A 7,500-nucleotide genomic window follows, 5' to 3' on the forward strand; every position below is an offset into this window, starting at 1 on the left:
GGGTACCTCTCTCACCTGTCATGGCACTTCAGCAAAAGACTTTTGCGACTCATTGGGACTGACTCAATCAGTCAACTTCCCGACCCGGATCTCAACCAATGGTACTCTATCTCTTCTGGATCTGATTTTGACAAATTTCCCTGAAAATATCTGCTGCTCTTCCTTCACTCCAATCGGTTCTTCTGACCACGTCCTTGTCAAAGTGGACATCTCTCTGGCTATTATCAGAGAACCACCTCACTGCCGTCGAGTCTGGCATTTCACTCAAGCCGACTGGCAGGGTCTCCAAGCAGCCACCAAACTTCTGGACTGGTCTCCCTCATGCACAGATTTATCCCCTCTCTTCTTCAGTTGTCCTACCCTTCATCCCGCCCTTGGTTCACTGAACCTTGTGGTGAGGCAGTTGTCCTGAAACAACTTGCCTTTGCCTCATGGAAAGCAAACCCAACTGAGGGCAATCTCAGTTCCTTCCAGAAAGCTTGGAACAAGTGTGTGTCTACCCTCAGGAAAGACAGAAAACAACATCTTTCTCATCATTCTCAAGTCTGAAGTCTCAAACTTCTATCCCTCCTCCAAATCCTGGTGGTGTCTAAACAAATCTGTTTCTGGTGTATGTTCCACCTCCATCCCCTCCCTTACCGCAAATGGCCACACTGCTGATACCGCACGTGAAAAGGCTGAATGCCTGAACTCCGTATTTGCATTTAAATCTTGTGTCCGAAACCCATCGCTTTTTGTACCCACCTTATCCAGTCGCACTCAACTGTCCCTGGATTCTGTGTCCTTTTTTCTGACAAAATAGAGAGCTTGCTGTCGAACTTCGACTCAGATTCTGCAACCGGTCCAGACGGCATCATCCCACGTGACCTAAAAACCTGCTCCTCTGCTCTTGCTCACACTCTCTCTGTTCTATTCACCCTCTCATTTGCTCAAGGTCATCTGCCATCTGCTTGGAAATCAGCAAACATTACTGTCCTCCATAATAAGGTGCAAAAACACATCCCTGCAACAACAGACCAATCAGCCTTCTCCCAATCATCAGCAAGGTTATAGAATCCATCATCACTTCAGACATTAAATCCTTCCTCTTCTCCAATGGCTTGATTTCCAATCATCAATTTGGTTTCAGACCAGGTCACTCTCCCCTGGATATGCTGCTGCTGCTCTAACAACAATGGATGGAGGTCCTCAATGATGGACATGAAATCAGAGCCGTATCCCTCGACATATCGCGTGCTTTTGACATGGTTTGGCACCCTGCCCTACTCACCAAATTCTCCTCCCATGGTATCCAAGGCCATCTCCACGCATCGCTCGCAGACTTCCTCTCCTGTCACAGCCAACGTGTGGCCATAAATGGAGTTCTCTCATCCCCTCTTCCTGTCCAGGCTGGAGTTCCTCAAGGCAGCATCCTGGGCCCCGTTCTTTTTCTGGTTTTCATCAATGGTCTCTTCAACTCTCTGAACATCCTCTTTATCCCTTTGCTGATGGCTCCACCCTCTATCGTTCCATCTGTCATCCCTCAGACCGGCAAGCAGCAGCTTCTTTGCTCTCTGCAGATCTGGATAAAATCACAAACTGGTCCAACAGGTGGAGATGTCTTTCAGTCCTGCCAAATCCCCATCTACTTTCTTAACAACCCTCTGGAAGAAGTCCTTTCATTCAAGCTTCTGGGTCTCACTATCTGCCATGATCTTTCCTGGGAAAGCCACATTTCCAACCTGGCCTCCAAAGCCAGTCGTCAACTGGGAATCCTCCGTCATGCAAAGTCCTTCCTCGGCCCACCTGAGGTCCTGACCACATACAAAGCTTTCGTCCGCAGCCTAATGGAGTACTGTTCTCCCCTCTTGGCTGGTGCTCCTGCCTCTCACCTTTCTCGGCTTTACACTGTGGAAACCAAAGCATTTAGGATCGTTGGTATCTCCCGCGATGAGGCTGAGTCTTTGGGCCTCTCACTCATTCACCGCAAGCAGGTTGGTGGTCTTTCTGTCTTCTACCGTCTCCTCTCCGGTCTCGCTCCCCCTGCTCTGTCTGCGATATGTCCCCACCATATTTATGCAGGGTGCTCAAGGTACCCCAACAACCCCCTTTCTGGAAAAAACGACCAAAATCACGAACCGCTGCTCAACTTCATCAATTTCCTATTTCATTCCTCTTTTTTCCCACCTTTGGAATAAACTCCCACACTCTCTTCAATCCCATTCTTCCCTCCAGGCCTTCAAAACAGCAGTTCACCACCAACTCTTATCTTCCCCCATCCTAAACCATGATCTTTTCTGCCCCTGTTAATCCACCACAAACCCACCTTCAAATTCCCTGCTTTCCTTCCTGAAAGTCCTTGTAATGTCCATCTTGTATACCCCGTGTTCCCCGCCCCATCCCTCTCCCTTCCACAGATCTCCAAATGTCTCTATTCCCCACCGTTTTGTCCTTCCCTCCCCCACCCCTCTTGTCTCATGCCCCCTTTGCTGTGCATTGTGTGTTAGCTTTCATACGAGCCTCGACAATGTGTACAAAAACAAACAAACAAAAAACATAAATCAAAAGGTCAGCATCGGCCAAATTTCTAAAATCATCAATTTTAATCCAATTAACTTGAAATTTGAAGAGCATTTGCATGTCAGGTCGCTGAATTCAACTACCAATTAATTTTAAGGTCAAGAGATCAACACAGGCCTAATTTCTAAAATTGATAGATAGGGTCAAAAACTAAATATATCTCTATATCTCAAAAAGTTGTGGACGAGTTATGACAAGACAAGGTGGATGAGTTGGTAGGTGACAAGAACAAGTGGATTGGATTTTGGTTCAGATCCAGCCCATCAGTGGGGTACAAAAAGTGAACTGTTCCACCTGGTAGAGGTGTGCGCTCTGCCGAGTGCCGTTCTACTTTGTGCTGTTTTGCCAAGTTGTCACTCACTCTATGAGTGATTTTCATTCGTTTGTCTGTCGGTTTGTCTGCACAGAACTTTCATGTTTTTCTCCGCAACCGCTTGTCGGATTGAGACAAAATTTCCACCATTAGTGCGACTACTCGTGTAGAATGTTTCTTATGATAATTATGACATCATAGGTCATGTGGTGTGGCAGCCATATTGGAAAAACGGAAAAAAAACATTGGACTTCTGTTTCTCTGAAACCGCACCAAGGAAAAATTTGAAACTTGGCACATAGCGAGTACTCCTCATAGGGAATGTGTGATTTTTTTTTTGTTTTACGATATCATAGGTGCCCTCGTTATGACGTCATAATTTAATATGTAGAACGCCACATCCGATCAGTGTGATAATTTTTGAGGCTCATCTTGGGATAAAATGGTCCAAAAAAAAAAATTTCATGATGTCATCGGTCACATGATTCAGCAGCCAGATTGTTTAAAAAAAAAAAAAACATTCAAAAATCTTCTTCTCTGAAGTGGCTGAATCGATCGAGGTGAAGCTTTACACATATGACCGCCTGTCCATGAGGAGCAAAAGGTTCACACATGATGTAATTGGTCACATGGTTTCGCAGCCATATTGAATTTATCATAAAACCTATAACAATGTTCTCCAGAACGGCTGGACAAATCGAGGGGAAACTTCACACAAGTGTTCCCCAAGCCATGGGTGTCACATAGCATGGGGAATAAATGTGGTATTTTTATGATGCCATCGGTGCTTGTCTTCATGATGACATCATAATTGCATATGTAGAATGGGATAAAATGATAAAACTAGGGATACAATGGTCCACAATTTTTTTATGATGATATCATTGGTCACGTGATTCGGCAGCCATATTGTTTTTTTAATTTCTTTTATAACCTTCAAAAATCTTCTCTGAAATGGCTGAAAAGATCGAGGTGAAACTTTACACAGATTTCCGCCTACCCATGAGGAACAAAAGAGTCACACATATGATGTCATAAGTCACAGCGTTTGGCAGCCATATTGGATTTACCTGAAAACCTATAAAAATACACCACTCAAAAGAAGTCCTGGCAAGGGTTTGCAATCTTTTATTGCTGTTTTTCTTGTTCAAAAATGTATTGGGCCAGATATGTTCTTGTGGATCAGGCATTGTAGGGCAGAGGCATGTGCTCTACCAAGTGCCCTTCTTGTTATTATTATTATGAATGAGAAGAAGATTTGACAGTTTTGATCGATCTCCGTTTTTTTTTGCTTTTGACATGGTCTCGAGTACTGGAAAGTGATCCCTGCCTAGACAATCCACTGAACAGACCAGGTGTGCTCTCATATGTAGCCTAAGCAGCTTTTTAGAGAAGATACTCCAACTTTAGTTTTGGATGTGGCGGGTGGGGCTGACATTTTTTTCTGTGCCATCCCTACATTGAGAGTGCTCGTGCACTCTCTGATAGGCTAATGCTTTTTGGCTGGTTCCACCTCGAAACACAGAAATGCTCCTCGGAGAAGAAAAAAAATTAAGTGAAGTTGCTTCAAATTAAGCCAAACCTATGGGAAAATTACAATCGAAAAAACAAACTTGTACACAGGAGAATGCATTTTCACGCATATAAAGTGCAGATAGCCAGAGTGCAACTTTTACAACCAAGAACTTCCCCGGTAGATGGCTTGATGTGGTGGGGCAGTCCTCTGGTCTCCACGGTCTGCTGATGTGATGATTTTAGACTTCTTGTGGGAGTATGTCAAGGATTGTTTTCCAAATCTCTGTTGCTGATGTTGAAAGGCTTCGTGCAAGGCTAACTAATTACATCAGCAGTGTGACGAGGGATATATTGGCCAACATTTGGATTATCGCTTAGTTGTGCTACATGCCAGTAAAGGTGCACATGTTGAGGTGTAATGAAGACCACAAGAAAGTTTAGGAACTATGTGACAAAACGCAAACAAACGCATCATTGTATCTCTTTTGGTTTGACTGTAATGAAAATTTAAAACCGGAACAAGACTTTGTGGACAGCCTGTACTTCGTTCCTAAGTCAAAATTATCTTCATGTAATCCATGGTAAGTTTACCCAATCAAATTTTTCGAATAAATCAATGTTTTTGAACTCTCTTTACTCTTTTGTTTTCTTTAAGCACCAGGTGCGTACAACTCAAAACATTCCTTATTGAACCTCCCATTTTTGAGCTATTTCAATCAGCGCAAGAATAAATGGATTCCTTTTGTCGTTATATATATATTTTTTCTATCGAATTTTTACAACGAGCTTCTGGTCATTCAAATGAATACATTATTGTTTTTGACTTTTCATAGCAGTATGTTTATGTACAGTAGAAATAAGCATCTTAACTTTAATGAAAAATCACTGATATCAGTATCCAAAATATTGACAACTAGAGAGTTCATATAACACGATACCCTGTGCAGTGTTTATGTGTATACTTCAAATTCAATGCAATAATGATTTTAAAGATCATTAAAATAAATCCGGGAGTTTAGCGCTATTGAAGCAGTCTTATACATCACCTGATACTTCACCCTATATAACATGTCCAAGTACTGCTAAACTGGAGGTTCGTGAAAGTGCAAAGAAGGCAATTTGTGTTCTACAGTGTTCAAGTACATAATTAAATTTAAATAAAATCAAGATTGTAAAAGTCGTGGAAATAAATAAATTCCAGGTTTACCACCATTTTAGGCAGTGTCTATGATACCACCCCATCGGACACATTACAGTAGTTATTCGTGCCTGTTGTTTATGAGCCTGGTGTTGGCTTTGTGGTTAGGGTGGTGGCTTGGGATCCTCGGGGTCCTGAGTTCGATCCCCGCTGGCCACTGAATTAACATCATGGGGGTTGACTCTGCCTTTCATCCTTCCGAAGGTCGGCGAAATGAGCACCAGCTTACTGGTAATTATCCCTGTGTGTCGAAGGTGACTAAGGGTTGGCGTCAGGAAGGGCATCCGGCTGTAAAAACATTGCCACAAGAAAGGGTACCATGATTGGAGCCCACGAAAAGCTGACCCCTGCTAAGGGAAAAAGGCTTCAAAATGGTGATGATCATGATGATTCGTGCCTGTTGTTTGTGTCCTTTATGACATCCTTAAAAACAGTAAGTTTCCTGTTTGGAATGATTTTCAATCTTGCGTGACTGCCAGGCAGGCAGACAGAATGAATAAATTATCTCACTCCTCTGCGCATGTGCGATCAGGATGACTTTAGAGACAAAGTACTGTAAAACAGCAGATTTGTCTTCTGATTCATGTTCCAATTTGTGTTCAAAATATAACATTCAGTTGAAATAAGTTATTCTTCGATCATAAACTGAGAAGACAGACGGCCATGAACCAATTGCTTAACTTTGCTTTTTGCTTCGTGTGTGTGGGGTAAAATAAAACAGCCAAGCTGTTCACATTTGTTGGAAAAAAAAAAAAAGAGATCGACCTTCTAAAGATATATCTCAAAAGAGCCAAGGTACATTTGGCATTTAATATGACACATGGAGCAATCAGAATCAACATGGTCCCATTTAGGTGTAAGATTTGAAAGGGGGAAGCTTATAAACGTGCACCAAGTATCCAACAATTGGCTCTCTCCTCTTAACATTCAATAAATAGTAATAAGTCAAAAGTATAGCATTTACACAAAAAAGGGGCTCAAGTTATTTGTAATTGGTAGGCCCTAGTTGTTTAACATGAACAATTAATCTTTCGAAACCCTCCAATGTTGAATTCTACTGTGCCTTTATTTGAATTCTCATGACCCGAGTTCAAGTTAATTTTTATATTTAAAAAAAAATGAGGGTGTCAAGTTCACTGTCACATGACCACTCGACTCAGGCAGATGGGAAATGGGGGAAGGTGAGCAAAGAGCCATGAGGAACAGAAACGAACAGCAGGAGTGCATGGAAAGCAGGAAGCTGTATTGGCAACAGGAGAACATGATATGTAGATGCTGTTAGACGCACATTTGGAAACTGAAACACACCATCGCTAATGGGATATTGCTGTCGGTTGGTATAGCCAATATGCAAAGGATACTTGTGTATGTCCATGTGTTTGTGTGGGCCTGCATTTCGTTCATTGGGTGTTGAATTTAATGGGTTGAAACTCTTTCGAGTTTTGATGGAGTGGACTGTTTCAGTTTTTAGCTCACCTGGACTTTAGTCTGGTAAGCTTATCTGATCGAACAGTGTCCGTGTCAGTCAGTGAGTCTGTAAACACTTCAGTCATTATCGCTTGAACCAATCACACAATTTTGATGAAACTTGGCCACAGGTTTCATATCTGATGCTTCACGAAGATGTATTGACTGCATCAAGATCTGTGCTCATTAAGGGGGTCTATGAGTTTTTTTTTGACCCCCCCCCTCAAATATGTATTTGCTCTCTTCTTTGAAACTACACACACAATTTTGATTAAACTTGACCACAACCTTCATCACTCATGATGTACCAAAGTTTGTTCACGGCATAAAAATATCAGGGTCTAGGGGGTTTCTGCAGGAGGTTTAAGTGACTGTTGCTCCTGATCCAGGTGAGCTTCAGGACCTGTGGTTCTATTTTTGTATCGAAGATGTGATTGTAATATGTTGC

The 7,500-nt window shown here is 42.4% G+C and overlaps 1 long non-coding RNA gene across 4 annotated transcripts in view; it reads left to right on the top strand.

Moving 5' to 3' along the window:
• LOC147018503 (uncharacterized) overlaps positions 1 to 7,500 on the top strand; it is a 98,604-nt gene that overhangs the window by 86,390 nt on the left and 4,714 nt on the right. For 2 of the 4 annotated variants that reach the window (XR_015062423.1, XR_015062425.1), the window contains exon 1: positions 5,263 to 7,500. This exon is cut by the window's right edge. The exons of the other annotated variants lie outside the window; for them this stretch is intronic. This is a non-coding gene — a long non-coding RNA (uncharacterized LOC147018503). Of the gene's footprint in view, positions 1 to 5,262 lie in introns of those variants that run through there. 4 annotated transcript variants of the gene reach the window in all.

Source organism: Eptatretus burgeri, chromosome 10 (assembly GCF_056783735.1).
Source record: "Eptatretus burgeri isolate ZD-2024b chromosome 10, Ebu_testis_v1, whole genome shotgun sequence".
NCBI classification, from domain to species: Eukaryota; Metazoa; Chordata; class Myxini; order Myxiniformes; family Myxinidae; genus Eptatretus; species Eptatretus burgeri.